Raw genomic sequence first — 26,815 nt, 5'->3', positions numbered from 1 at the left:
CTATTCCACTGGCTTTACAACAAAGTAGGCTAATAATAGCAATAGAACGTTTCACACTGAGCCAAACAAACCATGTGATATTTGCTGATACTATAAACATTTTACTGCATAGCTGATGTTGTCATTTTATGTGGCAGGGCCAGAGAACAAAAGGCAACTTCAAAGAATAATCATATATTGATAAAGACCTCTCTGGAATATCCTCCTGTAAAAGTCCTCGGGGTGGAGATTTGAGTGCAGGCACTGCCCCTAAGTATTTTGATTGACGGTACCCAATGGCTCCTCCTTGAAAGTTTTTTTCTTCGTTTTCCAGTGTAGTGCGTTCATTGATTTCATACCAAAGTCATACTTAACATTCCACTTACACTGTCAAACCAGGAGAAATATTACTGAAAACTATAAGGCGCCAAAAAAAATCTAGTATAAAAATAAGTAAGCTATCTTCGCTTTTTTCAGGAGGGGTGACTTCCAAAAAAAGGTGAGTAAGCATGAATTTGTTCCCTTTGTTTAAGAGCTTTCGGTGAAGTTTTCATGCTCTCATGGTGAAGTTTTCAGATCATTGTAATTTTTTGCATTTTTCCGTGGAACTCCCTGCCTTTGGGAGGGAAGAAAATTACGGATTGATCGGCTATATATATATATATTGTGTGTGACTTTTTCTGTGTGCAGGACATCTTTGCTAAGCTTTAACTATATTGACTCTACTCATTGACAACCATAAGACGTTAGGAGGCTATTGCTTTCTTTGTCATTACTATGGGACAACAAGCATGTTTCCTTTCTTTTTCGTACAGCTTCTTGGATCTGGATCACTTTCCTCCTAACTTGTTCTCCAGAAGAATCAAGTCTTTACATACCCGAGGATTGACAGACAGAAAAAGGCAAATTGGAGGAATATATAAGTCGATATTTTACGCGCTGTTTTACTGCGCCCCATAGGTAAGTGAATCACCCAATTTGGTAACATTGTGTCGAAGAGAAGAGGCCATATACGAGCCCCCCAACCAATTCATATTGCTAGCTACCGTTGCATCTTTAGAAGCTGACGTTTCAGTAACCAAAAACATATTGTGTCAAGTAACCAAAAACATATACGCACTACTAGGCCTAGGTCAAGAATACACATTTATTTAATCGTATTCTTCATCTTATTACGGTAATCTATTCTGTTATGTGTTCAATACAGGTTTACATAAAACATTAATAGAAAATGGCAACACTGACAAAACAAATCTCAGTTTCACGCGAAACATATACACTGCTGATCTTGCTACATTTTGACATGGTTATTTATGCATATTAATAATATAGGTAAATATACAACAGAGACAAAATATAGCAATCATACCATAACTTAGTCATAACTTATCATAACGTTAGTACACACACCAGAGCACCGTTTAAATGCACTGTTTGTTGTCTACCAAACTTTCAGATTGACTTAGGACACGTGGAAAGTATTTCCTATTTTTGTTCAAAACACATTAATTGTCTGTTTTTATTTTTTATTTTGTATTAATTTGTATTTAGATGTGCCATAATGAATGATGTATTATTCATTTGTGTGTATCCCTTTCTGACTTTGATGAGAAGGATTCTAGTATGTTACGTGTTGCTTCAAGACAGTACTCCACAGTCAAACAGTCTGACAAAAAAGACAGTAGTATTTTTATTAATACTTGTGAAATTATACCACCCAATAGTTTAGAGTCTTAGGTAACAACCCTATTACAGCTGAGTCAATGCACAATAAATGTAGGCTACATGACAATTAGATGCCTCATCATCTCAGTTGTAATAACAGTTTGGACAGCCAAATTAGTGCAGATTTATAATCAAAACATTTCACAGTAGCCTACTGCCGGTATTTAAAGAAAACCTGACTCTTTCCAACAGTTTCTTTCAAACATCCTTTCTATTGTATGGGTAAATAATGTTTAAGTAAGGGGTTTGTACTTTCTTTAGAGTTGTGGATCTTTCTTGATCTCCTCCACAGGGACCAGTGACGTTTCACTGGAAATCCTTACTTAAGGATTTAATCCTTATGTTAGGATTTACAATGCATGGATCTGTGTGCTTATAATTGTATGACTATATAAATACCTCTTCAAGCATCACACCTTTCCTGTTTCGCTTATTAGAAATACAAAAATGTGTGCGATGCTTTGCATAAGATGTATTATTGTTCTTCTTTCTTAACAATCGTGTAAACAGGTGTACACAGCGATGCTACAGTACAATCAGTGTCATTCAACAGGTTTGGCCAAAAAATAGAATGTTGTCTTTCAGGTTCCTTGCTAGGTAATGTTGATAGCCTGTTAACATTTACGGTTGACATTATAGACACAATCTGTGTCTTTGTCATATCTCACACTGTCAAACATTCCTCTGTTACGTTCAAATGGTAAACGAGCCATTCATGTTTATTTTTTTCTCAAAAAAATACTCTGAAATGAGAACAGATTATTACAAAATATTTGACACCACTCGGAAGATGCAACCAGTCAGTCACCATTTGGTCAAACCAAATCACAATTTAGGGCTTGTTTATAATTGACATACGAACATTGACATAATGACATAATGGATCCATTCAAAGTTCCAAACACTAGTCCCAGGTCATCTGAATCCTACAGGCCCAACTGTAACTCTTTCAGATGGACTGAGTTGTTGAAGCACTGCAGGCATTCCCAGTTGCAGTTACACGTTCTCTGACTCTCGAGGAGATAGACCAGTGTTTGCCTATACTGTCAAATCAAATCAAATACATTTTAATTTGTCACATGCGCCGAATACAACAGGTGTAGAACTTACAGTGAAATGCTTACTTACAAGCCCTTAACCAACAATGCAGTTTTAAGAAAAATACAGTTGAAGTCGGAAGTTTACATACACTTAGGTTGGAGTCATTAAAACTTGTTTTTCAACCACTCCACAAATTTCTTGTTAACAAACTATAGTTTTGGCAAGTCGGTTAGGACATCTACTTTGTGCATGACACAAGTAATTTTTCCAAGAATTGTTTACAGACAGATAATTTCACTTATAATTCACTGTATCACAATTCCAGTAGGTCAGAAGTTTACATACACTAAGTTGACTGTGCCTTTAAACAGCTTGGAAAATTCCAGAAAATGATGTCATGGCTTTAGAAGCTTCTGATAGGCTAATTGACGTCATTTGAGTCAATTGGAGGTGTACATGTAGATGTATTTCAAGGCCTACCTTCAAACTCAGTGCCTCTTTCCTTGACATCATGGGAAAATCAAAAGAAATCAGCCAAGACCTCAGAAAAAAAATTGTAGACCTCCACAAGTCTGGTTCATCCTTGGGAGCAATTTCCAAACGCCTGAAGGTACCACGTTCATCTGTACAAACAATAGTATGCAAGTATAAACACCATGGGACCACACAGCCGTCATACCGCTCAGGAAGGAGACGCGTTCTGTCTCCTAGAGATGAATGTACTTTGGTGCGAAAAGTGCAAATCAATACCAGAACTACAGCAAAGTACCTTGTGAAGATGCTGGAGGGAACAGGTACAAAAGTATCTATATCCACAGTAAAACAAGTCCTATATCGACATAACCTGAAAGGCCGCTCAGCAAGGAAGAAGCCACTGCTCCAAAACCGCCATAAAAAAGCCAGACTACGGTTTGCAAGTGCACATGGGGACAAAGATCGTACTTTTTGGAGAAATGTCCTCTGGTCTGATGAAACAAAAATAGAACTGTTTGGCCATAATGACTATCGTTATGTTTGGAGGAAAAATGGGGCTGCTTGCAAGCCGAAGAAAACCATCCCAACCGTGAAGCACGGGGGTGGCAGCATCATGCTGTGGGGGTGCTTTGCTGCAGGAGGGACTGGTGCACTTCACAAAATAGATGGCATCATGAGGAAGGAAGATTATGTGGATATATTGAAGCAACATCTCAAGACATCAGTCAGGAAGTTAAAGCTTGGTTGCAAATGGGTCTTCCAAATGGATAATGACCCCAAGCATACTTCCAAAGTTGTGGCAAAATGGCTTAAGGACAACAAAGTCAAGGTATTGGAGTGGCCATCACAAAGCCCTGACCTCAATCCTATAGAAAATGTGTGGGCAGAACTGAAAAAGCGTGTGCAAGCTAGGAAGCCTACAAACCTGACTCAGTTACACCAGCTCTGTCAGGAGGAATGGGCCAAAATTCACCCATTTTATTGTGGGAAGCTTGTGGAAGGCCACCCGAAACGTTTGACCCAAGTTAAACAATTTAAAGGCAATGCTAGCAAATACTAATTGAGTGTATGTAAACTTCTGACCCACTGGGAATGTGATGAAAGAAATAAAAGCTGAAATAAATCATTCTCTCTACTATTATTCTGACATTTCACATTCTTAAAATAAAGTGGTGATCCTAACTGACTTAAAACAGGGAATTTTTACTAGGATTAAATGTCAGGAATTGTGAAAAACTAAGTTTAAATGTAATTGGCTAAGGTGTATGTAAACTTCCGACTTCAACTGTAAGTGTTACATAAAAAAAAGATAACTAAAACATTTAAATAACAAATAATTAAAGAGCAGCAGTAAAATAACAGTAGCGAGGTTATATACAGGGGGTACCGGTACAGAGTCAATGTGCGGTGGCACAGGTTAGTCTGTCTCCAGTACAGATTGAAGTTGACATATGCTGTTTGGTTGATATTGTGATACAAGTGTTGCTTTTTACAACTAGTACAGTTATACATATAGTAAGTGTAGTGTGTGATGTCTGTTGGAGCATTGTGGCAATATGAGTTTCAGTATAGGGAAACAGTATTTATGCTGACTGAGGGACATGTTTACGTCCCTGTTAGTGAGCATTTCTCCTTTGCCAAGATAATCCATCCAACTGACAGGTGTGGCATATCAAGAAGCTGATTAAAGGGCATGATCATTACACAGGTGCACCTTGTGCAGGGGACAATAAAAGGCCACACTAAAATGTGCAGTTTTGTCACACAACACAATGCCACAGATGTCTCAAGTTTTGAGGGAGCGTGCCATTGGCATGCTGACTGCAGGAATATCCACCAGAGCTGTTGCCAAATAATTGAATGTTAATTTCTCTACCATAAGCTGCCTCCAACATTGTTTTAGAGCATTTGGCAGTACGTCCAACCTGCCTCACAACCGCAGACCACGTGTATGGTGTTGTGTGGATGAGCAGTTTGCTGATGTCAACGTTGTGAACAGAGTGCCCCATGGCAGCAGTGGGGTTATGGTACGGGCAGGCATAAGCTACGGACAAAAAACACAATTTGAATGCACAGAGATACCGTGACGAGATCCTGAGGCCCATTGACGTGCCATTCATCCGCCGCCATCAGCTCATGTTTCAGCATGATAATGCGCGGCCCCATGTCGCAAGGATCTGTACACAATTCCTGTAAGCTGAAAATGTCCCAGTTCTTCCATGGCCTGCATACTCACCAGACATGTAACCCATTGAGCATGTTTTGGATGCTCTGGATCGACGTGTACAACAGCGTGTTCCAGTTCCCGCCAATATCCAGCAACTTCGCACAGCCATTGAAGAGGAGTGGTACAACATTCCACAGGCCACAATCAACAGCCTGATCAACTATATGCGAAGGAGATGTGTCGCCCTGAATGAGGCAAATGGTGGTCTCACCAGATACTGACTGGTTTTCTGATCCACACTCCTACCTTTTTTTAAAGGTATATGTGACCAACAGATGCATATCTGTATTCCCAGCCATGTGAAATCCATAGATTATGGCCTAAAGAATTTATTTCAATTGACTGATTCCCTTATATGAACTGTAACTCAGTAAAATCTTTGAAATTGTTGCATGTTGCGTTTATATTTTTGTTCAGTATACTTCCAAATATTAGAGGTGATGCCTTGTAGAGCAGCCTGCTTTATATCATATTAGTGCAACCAAACACAAAAGCACTCTGGCCTATTGTAGCCTACACTCTTAGAAAAAAAGGTGCTATCTAGAACCTAAAAGGGTTATTCGGCTGTCCTCATAGGAGAACCCTTTGAAGAACCCTTTTGCGTTCCAGGTAGAACCCTTTTGGTTCCAGGCAGAACCCTTTTGGGTTCCATGTACAACCCTTTCCACAGAGAGTTCTATTTGGAACCCAAAAGGGTTCTACATAGAACCAAAAGGGGTTCTACCTGGAACCAAAAATAGTTATCCTATGGGGACAGCCAAATAACCCATTTGGAACCCTTTTTTTCTAAGAGTGTAGATAGTATTGGAGATTTTTTTAGGATTGACTGTGAAGTAATTGGAGCTACATGCACGAACAAGTAAAATACAGTTTTATGGCTGTTATTAATTATTTATACACTTTACTGGCAAAACATGCCTTTAGTTTCACAATTATGTTGTGTAATGAAACCAGGGAAATAGAGTCTTGTCTCTACCTATTTTGAGTGGTCCATTATAAAACAGAACCCATCAAACCATAATTTGAAGTTACATATTGTTGGTTTCAGTTTCCTGTGTTAGAACTGTGTACTGCACTGTTGGAGCTAGGAACACAAGCATTTCACTACACCCGCAATAACATCTGCTAAATATCTGTATGTGACCAATACATTTTGATTTGATTTGAAGTGTAATCCAACACGAACACTTGGTTGACTGAGGAAAGTTGAGACTGAAGATTGATCACACTTAATACACTTTAATATCTACAAAGCTGGACCAAATTACTTTTTCTCTGAACATGTGGAAATTGTGTGCATGTGGAAACAAAAGAAAGCAATGGAAGTATCCTTGGTGAATGAAGGTGTGATATATTAGATTGCGATGGAAGACAGAGAAGAGGAGGGTAAATCTGGGAAGGATTAACATTCTGCTGCTCTGACAGATTCTCCCTCTGTTCTCAGTGTGTTTATGCAACATGCATGTAGCAGGCTAGAGCTCTTGCTCTGCTCTCAGTCCCAACACAATCAGTTCTTCTCAAACAAACTGCAACACTGCAACTCATAGTCTGAATCTAGTCCATGGGCTAAGTATATTTTTACGTCACGCAGCTTTACTTGTAAGGCAAAAGGCCGTAGCTGCCTGTCTGCTTTAAGGCTCCTGGTCAATTATTAGATTATTTTAACCATATCCTCTTAGTGTCTCGTTTCTCTGTTGGTCTCCCTAGCTGTAGTTCCTCAAGCCAGGACAGAAAGGTGGTAGGACTGTTAAGTGCAGAAATTAACTTACAACTAGTTATGGGGGTGAAAATAAAGTTAGATCTCGAGATATCATTTTTGACCATATATCATATAGTTTTGACAATATCACAATATTATTTTTGCGCTAGTTGGCTGTACCTGCACCAAAACTGCTGTATTTTTCCTTCATAGCTTGTTCTCCATCTTCTTTTTAAATAGGGAGCCAATTTGTTTTCAGCATTTTTTATTTCCATGACTGATTTCTCATGGCTCTCTCTTGGCCCTCAGCAGCAGACATATGGTGAGCAATATGTTTGGAACATCAAATCGCAAATAAAATCACTGTATCGAATTGCAATACATGTAGAATCGTGAAAATCGCAATACATATCGTGTTGGCACCTAAGTATCGTTATAATATCGTATCGTGATGTCCCTGGTAATTCCCAGCCCTACTTACAACACGTCCTTTTCCAATTCAAAAGCTGATAATATACGGTAGGTTGATGAGGAAAGTGCAATTTAGGAAACTTTTTTTTAGAAACTCTTTGGAGGGTGATGATATGGCTATTGTCCAGGCATTCATCACTCAGATCTTCATGCATTGGCATGAGTAATGTCATGTGTCCCTATCTTGGGTAATTTAACAATGTAATCAGGAAAATCTTTTTTATGTTGCCACAACTGTGATTTTCATGGTCATTAATAAAATGGGCTATTTGCTGTACTGCAATATAAACAGAGTGACAAGTCAAAAATATTTGTATTTTTAAAATCAACTTTTTTAAAAAGGTAACTGAACTCAATGACTATCACCCCGTAGCATTCACTTCTGTCATCATGAAGTGCTTTGAGAGGCTAGTTAAGGATCATATCACCTCTACCTTACCTGACACCCTAGACCCACTTCAATTTGCATATCGCCCCAATAGATCCACAGACGATGCAATCGCCATCGCACTGCACACTGCCCTATCCCATCTGGACAAGAGGAATACCTATGTAAGAATGATGTTCATTAACTATAGCTCACACTTCAACACCATAGTACCCTCCAAGCTCATCATTAAGCTTGGGGCCCTGGGTCTGAACCCTGCCCTGTGCAAACTGCCCTGTGCAACACCCCAGGTGGTGAAGGTAGGAAACAACACCTCCACTTCGCTGATCCTCAACACAGGAGCCCCACAAGGGTGTGTGCTCAGCCCCCTCGTGTACTCCCTGTTCACCCATGACTGCGTGGCAACGCAGGCATCCAACTCAATCATGAAGTTTGCAGACGTAGTAGGCCTGATTACCAACAATGACGAGACAGCCTACAGGGAGGAGGTGAGGGCCCAGGCGGAGTGGTGCCAGGAAAATAACCTCTCCCTCAACGTCAACAAAACGAAGGAGCACGCCCCTATCCACATCGACGGGACCGCAGTGGAGAAGGTGAAAAGCTTCAAGTTCCTCGGCGTACACATCACTGACAATTTGAAATGGTCCATCCACACAGACAGTGTGGTGAAGAAGGCGCAACAGCGCCTCTTCAACCTCAGGAGGCTGAAGAAATTTGGCTTGGCCCCTAAGACCCTCACAAACCTTTACAGGTGCACAATTCTGAGCATCCTGTATGGCTGTATCACCGCCTGGTATGGCAACTCCACCGCCCGCAACCGCAGGGCTCTCCAGAGGGTGATGCGGTCTGCCCAACGCATCACCGGGGGCACACTGCCTGCCCTCCAGGACACCCACAGCACCCGATGTCACAGGAAGGCCAAAAATATCATCAAGGACATCAACCACCCGAGCCACGGCCTGTTCACCCTGCTACCATCCATAAGGCGAGGTCAGTACAGGTGCATCAAAGCTGGGACCGAGAGACTGAAAAACAGCTTCTGTCTCAAGGCCATCAGACTGTTAAATAGCCATCACTAGCCGGCTACCACCCGGTTACTCAACCCTGCACCTTAGAGGCTTCTGCCCTATATACATAGACATGGAATCACTGGTCACTTTAATAATGGAACACTAGTCACTTTAATAATGTTTACATACTGCTTTACTGATTTAATATGTATACACTGTATTCTATTCTACTGTATTTTAGTCAATGCCACTCCGACATTGCTCATCCTAATATTTATATATTTCTTAATTCCATTCCTTTAGATTTGTGTGTATTGTTGTGAATTATTAGATACTATTGCACGGTTGGAGCTAGGAACACAAGCATTTCGCTACACCACTTCTGGGGGTAGTGCTAAAAGGCAACCAACGTCTGCACAAATGTGCAGAGCTCATTAGTCATTCTTCTGTGGCTTTAACACAAACCAGTGAAGTAGGGCTGTCCCCGACCCCCCCCCAAAAAAAATCTTAGTCGACCTAGTCATCTGTTCTTTTCAATCGATTGGTCAAAATTTTTAAACATATATATATATTTTTTTACATTTAGACACATCCTATGTGTTTTAATTAAATCAACTATATGTATGAGCTTGTCTGATGCTTTAAGCACACAGTGATTAAATAATTAACACACACAAATGACCAGTGGTGTGAGGGGATCCCGAGTGGCGCAGTGGTCTGATGTGTACGCCGAGGAACTTGTGTGACCAACAAAATTTGATTTGTCAATTGTCTTTTGTTTGTAGCGCCCCGTCAATGTTGAGTAAGGACGCACACCTGATTATACAGTGGGGAGAACAAGTATTTGATACACTGCCGATTTTGCAGGTTTTCCTACTTACAAAGCATGTAGAGGTCTGTAATTGTTATCATAGGTACACTTCAACTGTGAGAGACGGAATCTAAAACAAAAATCCAGAAAATCACATTGTATGATTTTTAAGTAATTCATTTGCATTTTATTGCATGACATAAGTATTTGATCACCTACCAACCAGTAAGAATTCCGGCTTTCACAGACCTGTTAGTTTTTCTTTAAGAAGCCCTCCTGTTCTCCACTCATTACCTGTATTAACTGCACCTGTTTGAACTCGTTACCTGTATAATAGACACCTGTCCACACACTCAATCAAACAGACTCCAACCTCTCCACAATGGCCAAGACCAGAGAGCTGTGTAAGGACATCAGGGATAAAATTGTAGACATGCACAAGGCTGGGATGGGCTACAGGACAATAGGCAAGCAGCTTGGTGAGAAGGCAACAACTGTTGGCGCAATTATTAGAAAATGGAAGAAGTTCAAGATGACGGTCAATCACCCTCGGTCTGGGGCTCCATGCAAGATCTCACCTCGTGGGGCATCAATGATCATGAGGAAGGTGAGGGATCAGCCCAGAACTACAAGGCAGGACCTGGTCAATGACCTGAAGAGAGCTGGGACCACAGTCTCAAAGAAAACCATTAGTAACACACTACGCCGTCATGGATTAAAATCTTGCAGCGCACGCAAGGTTCCCCTGCTCAAGCCAGCGCATGTCCAGGCCCATCTGAAGTTTGCCAATGACCATCTGGATGATCCAGAGGAGGAATGGAAGAAGGTCATGTGGTCTGATGAGACAAAAATATAGCTTTTTGGTCTAAACTCCACTCGCCGTGTTTGGAGGAAGAAGAAGGATGAGTACAACCCCAAGAACACCATCCCAACCGTGAAGCATGGAGGTGGAAACATCATTCTTTGGGGATGCTTTTCTGCAAAGGGGACAGGACAACTGCACCGTATTGATGGGAGGATGGATAGGGCCATGTATCGCGAGATCTTGGCCAACAACCTCCTTCCCTCAGTAAGAGCATTGAAGATGGGTCGAGGCTGGGTCTTCCAGCATGACAACGACCCGAAACACACAGCCAGGGCAACTAAGGAGTGGCTCCGTAAGAAGCATCTCAAGGTCCTGGAGTGGCCTTGCCAGTCCCCAGACCTGAACCCAATAGAAAATATTTGGAGGGAGCTGAAAGTCCGTATTGCCCAGCGACAGCCCCGAAACCTGAAGGATCTGGAGAAGGTCTGTATGGAGGAGTGGGCCAAAATCCCTGCTGCAGTGTGTGCAAATCTGGTCAAGACCTGCAGGAAACGTATGATCTCTGTAATTGCAAACAAAGGTTTATGTACCAACTATTAAGTTCTGCTTTTCTGATGTATCAAATACTTATGTCATGCAATAAAATGCAAATTAATTACTTAAAAATCATACAATGTGATTTTCTGGATTTTTGTTTTAGATTCCGTCTCTCACAGTTGAAGTGTACCTATGATAAAAATTACAGACCTCTACATGCTTTGTAAGTAGGAAAACCTGCAAAATCGGCAGTGTATCAAATACTTGTTCTCCCCACTGTACATAGAAGTAGGCCTAGGCTACCTGGCCTGTGTGCAAATGTGTCCATTTGGGGATCTGATACTATTTCTGATTGTCTTAACTCATCACCGCTGTGGAGCTTCTCAAAGTAATTTTTTCTTTCTCCTCAAAACAGCAAGTAAACAAAGTATTTTACACCCATTGAGACTGACAATAGTTCCTCAACGTAGCCTATTTGAAAAATCTTTCCAGCTCTCTTTCGATAACCACTCGGCGTGAAAGGGGAAAATGTCATGCTCTGATCCGGTGGAAGCGTCATAAAATAGGCCTACCTGATTACTTCTTATCCCTTGTGCAAATAGCCTACAGCTATGTCTGCTAGCACCAGCTTCAGACCAGACCCAAGTTAATTGTTGATACAATGTTTCAAGTTCCTTGCAGACAGGCCATGCGTAGCCAATGTGATTTATAGTCTATTTATTTTTCATCAGGATATGTTCTACTTGCGGGCTGCAATGTTTTTATTTGTTGGCTTTATGTATGCTATTTTTACATAGTTGGCAATGGCAATAGAAGTTACTTTTAGAATTTGTATTAACCACATAAGGATTTTTGATACAAAGACTTTATTATAAGTTAAATGAAACTATTCCATGAAAATGTGCATATGAAAATCATAACTTGCACGCAGATCGGTAGAAATGGTAAGATAAATTGGCCTTTTACCTACCGGCAACTTCAGGAGCGTAACAGCAGAATCTGCTACCTCATCCCCATATTGTTATTTACATTGTTATTTATTTTGCTAATTTGCACCCCAGTATCTCTATTTGCACATCATCGTCTGCACATCTATCACTCCAGCGTTAATACTAAATTATAATTGTAATTATTTTGCACTATGGCCTTTTTATTGCCTTACCTCCATAACTTACTACATTTGCACACAATGTATATAGATTTTCTATTATGTTATTGACTGTACGTTTTGTTTATTCCATATGTAACTCTGTGTTGTTGTTGTTTTTACCGCACTACTTTGCTTTATCTTGGCCAGGTCGCAGTTGTAAATGAGAACTTGTTCTCAACTGGCTTACCTGGTTAAATAAAGGTGAAATAAAAATAAAAGGTCGGGAACAGTTTTTCTTTCTTCTGGTTAGGCTATCTTGATCTCTGGCTCCCTCTTGAGTAATTTGCAGTGGTGGAAAAAGTACCCAATTGTCATACTTGAGTAAAAGTAAAGATTCCTTAATAGAAAATGACTCAAGTAAAAGTGAAAGTCACCCAGTAAAATACTAAAAGTCCAAAAGTATTTGCTTTTAAATATACTTAAGTATGAAAAGTAAATGTAATTGCTAAAATATGTTTAAGTATCAAAAGTTAAAGTATAAATAATAAAAAAATGTCTTCTATTAAGCAAACCTCATTTTCTTGTTTTTTATTTATTTACGGATAGCCAGGGGCACGCTCCATCACTAAGATATAATAAGCTTGTGCTTAGAGAGTCCGCCAGATCAGAGGCAGTAGGGATGAACAGGGATGTTCTCTTGATAAGTGCGTGAATTGGACCATTTTCCTGTCCTGCTAAGCATTCAAACTGTAACAAGTACTTTTGGGTGAAGTAAAAGTAAATGTTGTCAAAAATATAAATAGTGAAGTACAAATACCCCAAAAAACTACTCAAAGTAGTACTTTCAAGTATTTTTACTTAAGTACTTTACACATTTTTAACATTTTACATTACATTTTAGTCATTTAGCAGACTAGCAGTGCTAGCTGTGCCACTAGAGATCCTGGTTCGAATCCAGGCTCTGTCGTAGCCGGCCGTGACCGGGAGACCCATGGGGTGGCGCACAATTGGCCCAGCGTCGTCCACGGTAGGGGAGGGAATGGCTGGCAGGGATGTAGCTCAGTTGGTAGAGCATGGTGTTTGCAACGCCAGGGTTGTGGGTTCGATTCCCACGGGGGGCCAGTATGAAAAAATAAAAAATGAATGTATGCACTCACTAATTGTAAGTTGCTCTGGATTAAAAAATGTGGGGGTCCCTCGTGGGAATCGAACCCACAACCCTGCTCTACCAACTGAGCTACATCCCTGCCAGCCATTCCCTCCCCTACCCTGGGCCAATTGTGCGCCACCCCATGGGTCTCCCGGTCGAACCAGGATCTCTAGTGGCACAGCTAGCACTGCGATGCAGTGCCTTAGACCACTGCGCCACTCGGGATCCCCTCACACCACTGGTCATTTGTGTGTGTTAATTATTTAATCACTGTGTGCTTAAAGCATCAGACAAGCTCATACATATAGTTGATTTAATTAAAACACATAGGATGTGTCTATATGTTTTTAAAAAAAATACGTTTAAAAATTTCGACCAATCGATTGAAAAGAACAGATGACTAGGTCGACTAAGATTTTTTTGGGGGGGGTCGGGGACAGCCCTACTTCACTGGTTTGTGTTAAAGCCACAGAAGAATGACTAATGAGCTCTGCACATTTGTGCAGACGTTGGTTGCCTTTTAGCACTACCCCCAGAAGTGGTCTTCCAAATGGTGGCCACTTACCCTTCTGTCAACAGAGGTCTGAACAAATACCACTTGTGACTGTTGCAGACACACAGAGAGAGCCTCAGAGAGATCTGGCCTTTACAACATAGTATAACATCTAAATCAGGCCTCAAGAGTGCATATTAGTTGTATCATTAAGAATATTAATTTGGTAAAATTTTACTTAAATCAGGGTCACACAGAGTGTTTATTGGTAGTCTTAAACAAATCTACTTTGAAACAGAAGTATACACCTCACACACATGGTTATGTGCTTAAAAGAAGACACCTGTACTATGTCAGCTATAGAGTTGAGTTCATTTCTAAGTTTGCATCCCAATATTACAATGTATATATACTATATATACAAAAGTATGTGACACCCCTTCAAATTAGTTGATTCAACATCAGTGCCCGACCTCACTAATGCTCTTGTGGCTGAATGGAAGCAAGTCCTCGCAGCAATGTTCCAACATCTAGTGTAAAGCCTTCTCAGAAGAGTGGAGGCTGTTATAGCAGCAAAGGGCAGACCAACTCCATGTTAATGCCCATGATTTTGGAATGAGATGTTCAATGAGCAGGTGTCCACATATTGTTGGTCATGTATTGTACATCACAGAAGACTGAAATTTGACAAGCTGACTTTTTGGAAAGGTGGCATCCTATGACGGTGCCGCGTTAAAAGTCACTGAGCTCTTCAGTAAGGACATTCTACTGCCAATGTTTGTCTATGGAGATTGCTAGATTTTATACACCTGTCAGCAACGGGTATGGCTGAACTAGCCAAATCCACAAATTTGAAGGGGTGTCCACATACTTTTGTATATACAGTGGGGAGAACAAGTATTTGATACACTGCCGATTTTGCAGGTTTTCCTACTTACAAAGCATGTAGAGGTCTGTAATTTTTATCATAGGTACACTTCAACTGTGAGAGACGGAATCTAAAACAAAAATCTAGAAAATCACATTGTATCATTTTTCAGTAATTAATTTGCATTTTATTGCATGACATAAGTATTTGATCACCTACCAACCAGTAAGAATTCCGGCTCTCACAGACCTGTTCGTTTTTCTTTAAGAAGCCCTCCTGTTCTCCACTCATTACCTGTATTAACTGCACCTGTTTGAACTTGTTACCTGTATAAAAGACACCTGTCCACACACTCAATAAAACAGACTCCAACCTCTCCACAATGGCCAAGACCAGAGAGCTGTGTAAGGACATCAGGGATAAATTGTAGACCTGCACAAGGCTGGGATGGGCTACAGGACAATAGGCAAGCAGCTTGGTGAGAAGGCAACAACTGTTGGCGCAATTATTAGAAAATGGAAGAAGTTCAAGATGACGGTCAATCACCCTCGGTCTGGGGCTCCATGCAAGATCTCACCTCGTGGGGCATCAATGATCATGAGGAAGGTGAAGGATCAGCCCAGAACTACATGTCAGGACCTGGTCAATGACCTAAAGAGAGCTGGGACCACAGTCTCAAAGAAAACCATTAGTAACACACTACGCCGTCACGGATTAAAATCCTGCAGCGCACGCAAGGTCCCCCTGCTCAAGCCATCGCATGTCCAGGCACGTCTGAAGTTTGCCAATGACCATCTGGATGATCCAGAGGAGGAATGGGAGAAGGTCATGTTGTCTGATGTAACAAAAATAGAGCTTTTTGGTCTAAACTCCACTCGCTGTGTTTGGAGGAAGAAGAAGGATGAGTACAACCCCAAGAACACCATCCCAACTGTGAAGCATGGAGGTGGAAACATCATTCTTTGGGGATGCTTTTCTGCAAAGGGGACAGGACGACTGCACCGTATTGAGGGGAGGATGGATGGGGCTATGTAGCGCGAGATCTTGGCCAACAACCTCCTTCCCTCAGTAAGAGCATTGAAGATGGGTCGTGGCTGGGTCTTCCAGCATGACAACGACCCGAAACACACAGCCAGGGCAACTAAGGAGTGGCTCCGTAAGAAGCATCTCAAGGTCCTGGAGTGGCCTAGCCAGTCTCCAGACCTGAACGCAATAGAAAATCTTTGGAGGGAGCTGAAAGTCCATATTGCCCAGCGACAGCCCCGAAACCTGAAGGATCTGGAGAAGGTCTGTATGGAGGAGTGGGCCAAAATCCCTGCTGCAGTGTGTGCAAATCTGGTCAAGACCTACAGGAAACGTATGATCTCTGTAATTGCAAACAAAGGTTTCTGTACCAAATATTAAGTTCTGCTTTTCTGATGTATCAAATACTTATGTCATGCAATAAAATGCAAATTAATTACTGAAAAATGATACAATGTGATTTTCTGGATTTTTGTTTTAGATTCCGTCTCTCACAGTTGAAGTGTACCTATGATAAAAATTACAGACCTCTACATGCTTTGTAAGTAGGAAAACCTGCAAAATCGGCAGTGTATCAAATACTTGTTCTCCCCACTCTATACTGTATAACAAAAACGTTTGACATAGAAACACCACATTTTCGTCAGTAAAAAAAAAGAAGAAACGTTAATTTATTATGAAATTATGAAAAATATTAATAACATTCCACCCATGAGGCCACGAGTTCATTTGACTGCAGGAATGGGCTATAGCCCGGTTCAACCCTCTATGATTCGGTTATAAACATACAGTATATGATGCTATCCTTATTTCCAGGGTCCAATTCAATGTACCCCTCAACAATGACTGTGTCTTAGTAGCCTAATTAAAATACCATTAATCAGCATTTGATTAATGTTAATGCATTGAGGCTTGTTTACATATTCTCCAAATGCAGCAAGGCCCTAACTAACAGAGAAGTTAGAAGACTTCTGGCCTCCCCGACTGCTCAATGGAGGCGCTTGGGAGTGACCTAGAACAGGATAGTCTTTGTGTCCGTTTTTCCCAAATGGCTAAACATTTCAGTTGCTCTTGTTGCGACCAACTGTTGATAGTGACGAACTATACAAACCAATCCTCTAATGTATCCAGAGAATGACAACAGAACTCTGTGGGCCCAATGACCCTTGCTTTATACAGCAGTAAACAGTAGAGCTGTATGAATCTGTTTGTTAGTTTGGGTCTCTAGCTGGTGTCCATTATAAATGACGGGGGCAACAAACCGGGCTTGGCTATCCGGGATCTAGTCCTATGCCTGATGTGTGTGGCCATTGTGTTGGAGTGGTGCTCCAATGACTTTAAGGGGTACTCACTCATACCAATACTTGCTCTTAATCCCTGCCTTTAGAGTGTGGAGTTGGAGGACGACCCCTTTAAAGCCAAACCACACACTTACTGAAGAATTTAGACCATACTAAGCATCATACTTGTCCAGAAGTGTTTTTTAAAGGATCAACATGATTTGTCTGTTAAAGAGTTGTAGGCTACACAATGGCTGTGAAGTCATTTTAAAATGATGATCACCTCTGGGTTTGGGTTTGAAAGTTTGTTCCTTTATTTATTAAAAGCCCCTCTCTCTTCTCAACCTCCTTATTGTTCTTGCAATGCAAGTACCACATCTTAGCTATCCTTTGTAGCCGGACTCCATAAATGATATGGGTAGATGAGTGGCTTTATAAGCGGGTATACTTGTGCATAAATTACGCATGTCGTAAAAGATTAGGGCACCAAACCGCTGGCCTCACCACAGAATGACCAACTCAGGCGAGGAGGAGAGGATGACTGGAAAATGTCAGATTAAACTGCTGAATCAGGCTGTAAAAGAAGCAGTCTGGCACTCTCTCTGCTTTGTGTCAGTCTTTCCTCTGTTTGTCGGCCAGATTAAGGCTTTACTCCATGGGGCCCGTAGGTAGCCTAGCGGTTAAGAGTGGGCAGTAACCGAAAGGTTACTGGTTTGACTCCCCAAGCCGACTAGATGAAAAATCTGTTGATGTGCCCTTGAGCAAGGCACTTAACCCTAATTGCTGTATAAGTGCTTCTGCTTAATGACTAAAATGTAAAGAAAAGACACTGAGGTAGACCCTAGTCTGTGTTGTAGTAGGACAGAGGGATACCTAGTCAGTTACACATCTGAATGCATTCAACCAAAATGTGTCTTTTGCATTTAACCCAACCCCTCTGAATCAGAGAGGTGCGGGGGCCTGCCTTAATCGACATCCACGTCATCAGTGCCCGGGGAGCAGTTGTTGCTAGGGGTAAACTGTCTTGCCCAAGGGCAGAACTGCAGATTTTTCTACCTTGCCGGCTCGGGGATTCGAACCAGTGACCTTTTGCTCCCAATGCTCTTAACCACTAGGCTACCTGCTGCTATTAGTCAATCATTGCCTCATTCAGGTCCTGGGTTGATGTTTTGTACTCGAAGGAACACATTTTTTTTTTATGTGTCATGGCAGGTTGTGAAAGATATAACATTTATATCTCTTTCTGTCAGACTTGGAAATATGTTGGTTGATTTCAGACTTTTCCAACTCAAACATGCCTTTTAGGTTGTATCGAAATGGTATCAAGCTGTGAACTGCCTTACTGACTGTAAATATATGCCCCCCTCTCTCTCTCTCTCTCTCTCTCTCTCTCTCTCTCTCTCTCTCTCTCTCTTTCCCTCCCTCCCTCCCTCCCTCTCTCTCTCTCTCTCTCTCTCTCTTTCCCTCTCTCCCTCTCTCTCTCTCTCCTTCTCACTCTCTCTCTCCTTCTCTCTCTCTCTCTCTCTCTCTTCTCTCTCTCTCTCTCCTTCTCTCACTCTCTCTCTCTCTCCTCTCTCTCTCTCTCCTTCTCACTCACTCTCTCTCACTCTCTCTCTCTCCTTCTCTCTCTGTCTCTCTCACTCTCTCCCTCCTTCTCACTCTCTCTCTCTCTCTCACTCTCTCACTCTCTCCCTCCTTCTCACTCTCTCTCTCTCTCTCGCTCTCTCTCTCTCTCTCTCTCTCTCTCTCTCTCTCTCTCTCTCTCTCTCTCTCTCTCTCTCTCTCCTTCCCTCTTCTTCCCTCTCTCTCCCTCTGCCTCTTGCCGTGTGAGCTGTTGGTCGTCCTCTCACCCTCAGCTCTGATTGTTTCCTGAGCGCCGTGCCAAAGAGGAAGTAGGAGGAAGTTATTGGAGGAGCTGGAGAGAATTTATTAGGGCCAAACACAGACAGGGGAGGGGGAGGGGGAGCTCCTCTAGTGCTCTGTGATGGGGCTCTCATACTCTTGGGAGTCTAGGAGGGGAGGGAGGGCTGGCAGTGTCTTGGCCCTCTCTCTCTCAGAGGCAAGACTCGATGAGGCTACTCAATAGGCACCTCACTTTCCTTTTCAACTGTTGAAATTGAACATTTTTTAAATGGATTTAAACCTGTGTGTGTACTGTAACCTAGTGGTAAAATAAGCTGCTTTTGAGTAGAGAGAGAAAGAGCAAGAGTGTGTGGGTGGGTGGGTGGGTGGGTGGGCTGGTTAAGTGTAAGGCAGTGTCTCCAGCCCTGTCAGAGAGTCTAAAATGTTTACTGTATCTGTAATCTGACCTAAGAGAGCAGCTGCTCCTTCAGTCGCCAAGTCCTGTTGTTCTCCTTGTCAAGTGTGTGTTTGTGAGCCCCGGAGTGTGTGGGTGTCTCCGAGAAAGAGAGAGAATGTGTGCATCTGTGTGTAATTGTGTTTGAGAGTATGCCCTTCAGCCATGAGAATGGGATTTTTTTTCTGGGATTGTGTGCAGAAAGAGAGAAAGATTTTCAAATAATTTGTGCTTGAGTGAGTGTGAGTGTGTGTGTGTGTGTGTGTGTGTGTGTATGTGTCTGGTATAAGTGAAAGATGGGTGTGTGCAGGGCATGGGGTCTGACCTCGGGGGCCATCTCTCCCTCACCAGCAAGTGTCCCAGCTGCAACAGCAGTCCTAACAAAGCCTGCATTCTGACAGACAGGAACAATCTGACTAAAAGCATTATGAATAGATAGGGGGAAGACCATGCAGTCCACCAACATGTACCGTTTTTAAGTTGTTTAGTCATTTAGCAGACACTCTTATCCAGAGCAACTTACAGGAGCAATTAGGGTTACGTGCATTGCTCAAGGGCACAGCCACAGATTCAAACCAGCGACCATTCAGTTACTGGCCCAACACTCTAAACTGCTAGACTACCTGCCGCCCTTTTTCCCTGTAAACAATAATGAGTTGTTAGGACGTCCCCGGGACATCACGAAATGGTCACCTAAAGCCATCAGAACGTTATGTCATGGTCCCCTGGAGGTTTTGTTTAGTTCCCGGTTTGTCCCGAGGACGTCCCCCCCCCCCCCCCCCCTCCCCCCTCCCAAAACAAATGTTTTACCCAGTGCACCCTAGTTTCATTACACATCACCCAGAGCATGCACACCCTAATTTCATTACACATCACACTTTGTTACTGTTGCCAAGCCCCTCAAGACCCTGATTGGTGAACCACTGATCCAGTCACAGCTCTTTGTCTTTTGGCAATGCTAGGGACACCACACATACAGTGCTTTTAACATGTTTTTCAACTTACACATTTGACACACCTGTACATGATTACATTGGGTATGTTCATTCATACAGTAATTATTATTTAACTTGTCCTCACTTGGGATTTGAACTCACACCCTCTTGGTTCATGTCATTCCAATCTTCCTGCTACGCCACCATGTCTGTATCAAGGACTGATTTCACCTGTAGGCCAGGGTTTCCGTTAGGCAAATGTGGCGCCGAACAACGTGAGGGGGAAGATGGTAATTTACCGACCATTTGAGAAATTTACCGGACACATATGTATTGGGTGCATAACCCATTAGGGCATTCACCCACGGTGCTCAGAATGACAGAAATCACATTTAGATTATGGTAATGCATCTTAACAGAACATGCAACTAATGTAATGAAGCAGCCAATAAAACTTCATTTTCAAGCATTTTACAAAATGCAATTTGCGGGAAGACACCATTCTAACAGCGCACCAGATAGCGGTTCCATATGTGACAGAGATGAATAGCTCTGTTAGAAACGTACATGCTGACTAGACCGGGCACGCGCATGTTGATTTTGTCCATCCACACCAGACGCGATCAGGACACGCAGGTTGAAATATCAAAACGAACTCTGAACCAACTATATTAATTTGGGGACAGGTCGAAATGCATGAAACATTCATGGCAATTTAGCTAGCTAGCGTGCTGTTGCTAGCTAATTTTTCCTGGGATATAAATATTGGGTTGTTATTTTACCTGAAATGCACAAGGTCCTCTACTCCGACAATTAATCCACAGATAAAAGGGTAAACCTAGTTAGTTTCTAGTACTCTCTCCTCATTCAGTCTTCTTCTTCTTTGGAATTTATATGGAGGTTGGCAACCAACTTTAAGGTGCATTACCACCACCAACTGGACTGGAGTTTGGACCTCAGTTCATCTTTCAATCACCCACGTGGGTATATACTCCTAATAACCAATGAGGAGATGGGAGAGGTGGGGCTTGCAGCGTGTCAAGCGTCACAAATAGTACCAAGTTCTATTTTAGCGCCTGGCTATGCAGATGCTCGTTGATTTGGCGAGCAGTTTGGATTAAATTATTGAATAACGTATGTGTAAATTTATTTTGCAACGTTCGCGCACATAATGCTAGCGGGGTGGTCAGCATGTTAGAAAGAAGTGGAATCTAAAAATGCAACAACTAGGATGGGTTGCTAATATGAGTAGGATTGTGCCTTTGGCTTCTGGACAACGAAAGAAGATTGATATGAAAATCAATAGAACAGGAGAGAAATGGCATAGCGCTGGGTCCAATAGGGAAGTAAATGGAAATAACTTTGCTAAAATGATGCAATTACTCCTGTCAATACAGAAATAAATAAAATAATTCAAAATACTTCACCAGAAAGCATGAGTTAGCCACAGAGGAATCAAGCATAATTAGCTTCTTAAAAAAAAATTGCTGTGGATTGTTTCAAATCACAAGCTCGTAGGCCAATGCCTATTTGGGAAGGCCGCATTTTGGGCAGCGCGCGTGGCAACAGGCCTAGCTGATTATTGAGTTGTGGCTGTCAGTGAAAAGCATATAAAGTACATGTGAAGATAATATGTCTTGAGTATAATTTAAAATGTTGAGACAAGAAGAAGGGGGGAGGGGTGTGTGGCGAAGTCTCTCTCCAGAATGGCTCAGCGGTCTCCTACCAATTCTTGCGCATTCATTGTTTCATTGTGTGAATTGTTTGCCCTTTGATTTAAAATAAATAAATTCCCCATTACATATGTCACCAGTAGTAATTGTACCCTTAAATCCCTGTCATTTGGTTAAATTCATTTCTGTTAATACATGTATTAGTTACAGTAATTTACCGGTCTCATTCTCAGAATGAAAATGTTGTTTGCAGAGTTCACAACCTGCTACACTTGTGAGAAGCAAGTTTTGGTTTGTTTCCGAGATTAGTAAATTTAGTTTGGAGTGCTGTTTGAAACTGTTCCTCGAAAATGTGCATATGAAAGTCATAACTGGCACGCAGAATGGCAAATGGTAAATTGTAAGCTTCCCCAAATTTGAAACTCACGCGCCGCCTAGGAAGTCTTTATAAATGAATTGCCTCCACGTTTACATGGTCAGATTTGGCCTATAGGCTACTTTGAAGCAAGATAAGACATGCCTCATAATATAAAATAAAACATTCAGGTTTCAAACAATTAAGTATGTTTTCAAAATGCATACCGTTTCCAGCTCACATTGTAAAGTGGTGGGTGACGCACTGATAGCCTGTTGCCTGCACTTGAATGGTGAATGGGAGACGTGCTTAAATTACCAGTTGAGAAATAAAAATAGTAGCTCTTTTTAATCGTGCACCAAAACAGTTTTTAACACGCGATTACATTTAGAATTATTGCACAATGAATGGGCTTATAAAAGCTGAGGAGCTGCAGGAGAAATCCTGCTCAAAATAAGCTCTGAATGCTGTGCACTTGTGATAGTTTTGTTGGATAAATAAGATACACTACCGTTAAAATGTTTGGGATCACTTAGAAATGTCCTTGTTTTCGTAAGAAAAGCAAATTTTTTGTCCATTAAAATAACATCAAATTGATCAGAAATACAGTGTAGACATTGTTAATGTTGTAAATGGCTATTGTAGCTGAAAAACTGCTGATTTTTTATGGAATATCTACATAGGCGTACAGAGGCCCATTGTCAGCCACCATCAGTCCTGTGTTCCAATTGCACGTTGTGTTTGCTAATCCAAGTTTATCATTTTAAAAGGCTAACTGATCATTAGAAAACCCTTTTGCAATTATGTTAGCACAGCTGAAAACTGTTGTGCTGATTAAAGAAGCAATAAAACTGGCCTTCTTGAGACTAGTTGAGTATCTGGAGCATTAGCAATTGTGGGTTCAATTACAGGCTCAAAATGGCAACAAACAAATAACTTTCTTCTGAAACTCGTCAGTCACACATGGGGTGTTCTGAGAAATGAAGGCTATTCCATGCGAGAAATTGCCAAGAAACTGAAGATCTCGTACAACGTTGTGTACTACTACCTTCACAGAACAGCGTAAACTGGCTCTAACCAGAATAGAAAGAGGAGTGTGAGGCCCCGGTGCACAACTGAGCAAGAGGACAAATACATTAGTGTCTAGTTTGAGAAACAGACGCCTCACAGTTCCTCAACTGGCAGCTTCATTAAATAGTACCCACATAACACCAGTCTCAACATCAACAGTGAAGAGGCGACTCTGGGATGCTGACCTTCTAGGCAGAGTTGCAAAGAAAAAGCCATATCTCAGACTGGCCAATAAAAATAAAAGATGGGCAAAAGAACACAGACACTGGACAGAGGAAGATTGGAAAAAAGTGTTATGGACAGACGAATCGAAGTTTGAGGTGTTCGGATCACAAAGAAGAACATTTGTGAGATGCTGGAGGAGTGCTTGGTGCCATCTGTTAAGCATGGTGGAGGCAATGTGATGGTCTGGGGGGTCTTTGGTGGTGGTAAAGTGGGAGATTTGTACAGGGTAAAAGAGATGTTGAAGAAGGAAGGATATCACTCCATTTTGCAACGCCATGCCATACCCTGTGGGCGGCGCTTGATTGGAGCCAATTTTGTCCTACAACAGGACAATGACCCAAAGCACAGCTCCAAACTATGCAATAACTATTTAGGGAAGAAGCAGTCAGCTGGTATTCTGTCCATAATGGAGTGGCCAGCATAGTCACCGGATCTCAACCATATTGAGCTGTTGTGGGAGCAGCTTGACCGTATGGTACGTAAGAAGTGCCCATCAAGCCAATCCAACTTGTGGGAGGTGCTTCAGGAAGCATGGGGTGAAATCTCTTCAGATTACCTCAACCAATTGACAACTAGAATGCCATTGGTCTGCAATGCTGTAATTGCTGCAAGTGGAGGATTCTTTGACGAAAGCAAAGTTTGAAGGACACAATTATTATTTCTATTAAAAATCATTATTTCTAACCTTGTCAATGACTACATTTCCTATGCATTTTGCTATATTTCCTATTCAAACTCATTTCATGTATGTTTTCATGGAAAACAAGGACATTTCTAAGTGACCCCAAACTTTTGAACGGTAGTGTACATGATGACTAACAACAATACAGACAGGCCAATTTAATTCCATAAAATTATATAAATTAACCTATAGATCAATAATCTATAGGTTAACCCTGATGTAGCCCTATTCCTACACTTTGCACTTCTAAGTAAGTCTCACCTCTGTTAAAAATACACTGAATTAAGACTATTATATTCATCATATTGATTCAGGAGTAACATTAAAACACAATAATATGCCCCACCAACATTAAACAACTATACTGAAAACCCAAACTCAAATTGCTCAAATAGATGAATGAAATCAATGAGTGAATAGTCAGATTAACTGATAACTAAAATAGCAGTTTAGATGGTAGGCTTGGGTGGTATCAAGATTTTTCATATCGTCATACCGTCCTTCTCTCATAATGGGATTTGCGGTATTACTGGCATAGCACACAAGGGGCCGCTAAAAACGTAAGAAAAGCGCATTGGGCCTCTTATTACCAGAATGCTAACAAAATTAGCACAAACTAATAGTGAAATCACATAGCTAAATGCAAACCTGCGAAAACCAACATAAATTAATTGCAAAGACAGGCAAATCCAGCTCATACAGTTATACAAGCATAGCTAGTAGCTACCGAATGTCATTTTCGTTGAGTGTGGACATTTACACGTGAAAGTGAACGAGAGAAATTGTGCAAATGAACAAAGTTGTGATGCATGCTTTTCTGAAGGAAGGGCAGAATGTGTACACAGAGCAGATGGGAGAAGAATGGAAGAGAGTAAAAACACTACTAGGAAGCACAGGGGAAAATGGCAGCTGTACAGATAACTCATCCAGTGCTCTTTGACTTCTGGCAGAAAGACATTATAAGGTATCTGATGGCAAACATTTAGTAGTGATTTGAAGTGTAACTTCATGACCTCATGTACGCAGCACAACAGAGACTCACCGATAGATACAGAACGCTATATCTAGAATGCAATGGACTCACCAGCTCCCAGTAAGCTTCATCATTTTAAATAATCTTACAGGTGAAATGAAGAACGCAATCTGCTTTATCTCCTAAGGTATTGCACAAGTTGACTGCAGGTAATAACTTAAAAAGTTAAACACCCCGGTATATGGTATTTACGGTATACCGCCCAAGCCTAGCCTAGCAGATGGCACGCTTTTGCTAAATGCAGAGAGGTATTATAGGTAATGAATGTGTAGGGCACTTCTGAAATTCTGCAGACTTTGTGGCATAGCAGAAAGATCAGCATACCCCAAATCCACAGGTTGGGAGTTCAAATCCCAGGTGGGGTCATATTGAAAAGTTAGTAGTAAGTGATCATTTTAAATATTGTCATTGATTAAAGATTTGTACACTATTTTAGCTGAACAGCGTACCACTTACTTTAAAACCCCATACCATTTAATTACTTTACCTATAATGGTTTGGGACACCTGGGACCATCACTTAACAAAAACCTTCAGGGCACCATGACACAATGTCCCAAGAACGTCCACGGGACAAATCGGGAACAATAAAAAGGTCCCCCAGAGAACGTTCCCATGGGACCATCACGCGCCATCCTAAGGACTAGTAAAATGAATGTCCTGAGAACGTCCTAAAAGGGTCCTGATATGGTCCTCAGTGACGTCCTGGTAGCTTACAGGGAACTACACAAAGGTCCCCCAGAGAATGTTCTCTTGGGACCATCACAAAACCGTTAAGGGATCTATTGGGAACGTCGTCGAATGTCCTCAGGATGTCCCCTGTTAGCTGGGTTGTTACTTTGTTTTAAACGTCACTGTTGACTACATGAGATACAGTTTCATGGCCTTTGTATCTCTAAGGTTACAATTATTTTATTGTTTATGGGCATGACGTTGAGCAAATGCATGTCACTTCAGTATTATCCCACAATTTCAATTTGTAGTGTCACAGTTGAGCGTTGTGTGTTTGTCGAGAGCATTTTACACATTAACTTGAAGTGACTTCATGGTAAGATGACTTCATTTGATTGACATTGTTGGTTGGCTGTCCAGTCCTTGACTACCTTGGGAGGATGGTGTCTGTCTGAAGCTGGTTTCCTCGTCAGTTACACCATTGTCCTAGCTCAATAGGCAGACTTCTCCCTCTCAGGGTATGTCTCTGTAAAACTATTATTTATTTCTGAAATTAATCATGTTTGTTTCGAAGTGCAGCGTACGAATGAAACGTGACTTTCCCACCACTTTTGGAATGGAGCAAGGACAGTCCCCATGTCTCATAGGGTTATAGGATGGCCACCTGCTGTCTCTTTAGAGTTGCGGTTGTCTGTTACTTTTTATCCCCCTCTCTCTCGACAAAAACATATTTTGAATGCATCAGCATGATCTCATCTACATGTACTGTGTGAGTGAATAAATCACTGGTTATCCCTTTACAA

The 26,815-nt window shown here is 41.6% G+C and overlaps 1 protein-coding gene across 1 annotated transcript in view; it reads left to right on the top strand.

The window, feature by feature from the left end:
• Positions 1-304: 304 nt before the first annotated feature.
• The window catches only part of LOC311138484 (transcriptional enhancer factor TEF-5-like), a 63,646-nt gene continuing 37,135 nt past the window's right edge, over positions 305-26,815 (top strand). The window contains exons 1-2 of the mRNA XM_084173179.1: positions 305-478; positions 795-939. The gene's annotated coding sequence lies outside the window, so the exon portion shown is untranslated. The remainder of the gene's footprint in view (positions 479-794; positions 940-26,815) is intronic.

The sequence above is a fragment of the Coregonus lavaretus genome (genome assembly GCF_964263955.1).
Source record: "Coregonus lavaretus genome assembly, chromosome: 12".
Lineage (NCBI taxonomy): Eukaryota > Metazoa > Chordata > Actinopteri > Salmoniformes > Salmonidae > Coregonus > Coregonus lavaretus.
Note: the sequence above shows the minus strand (reverse complement) of the source record. Positions and strands in the feature narration are given on the sequence as shown.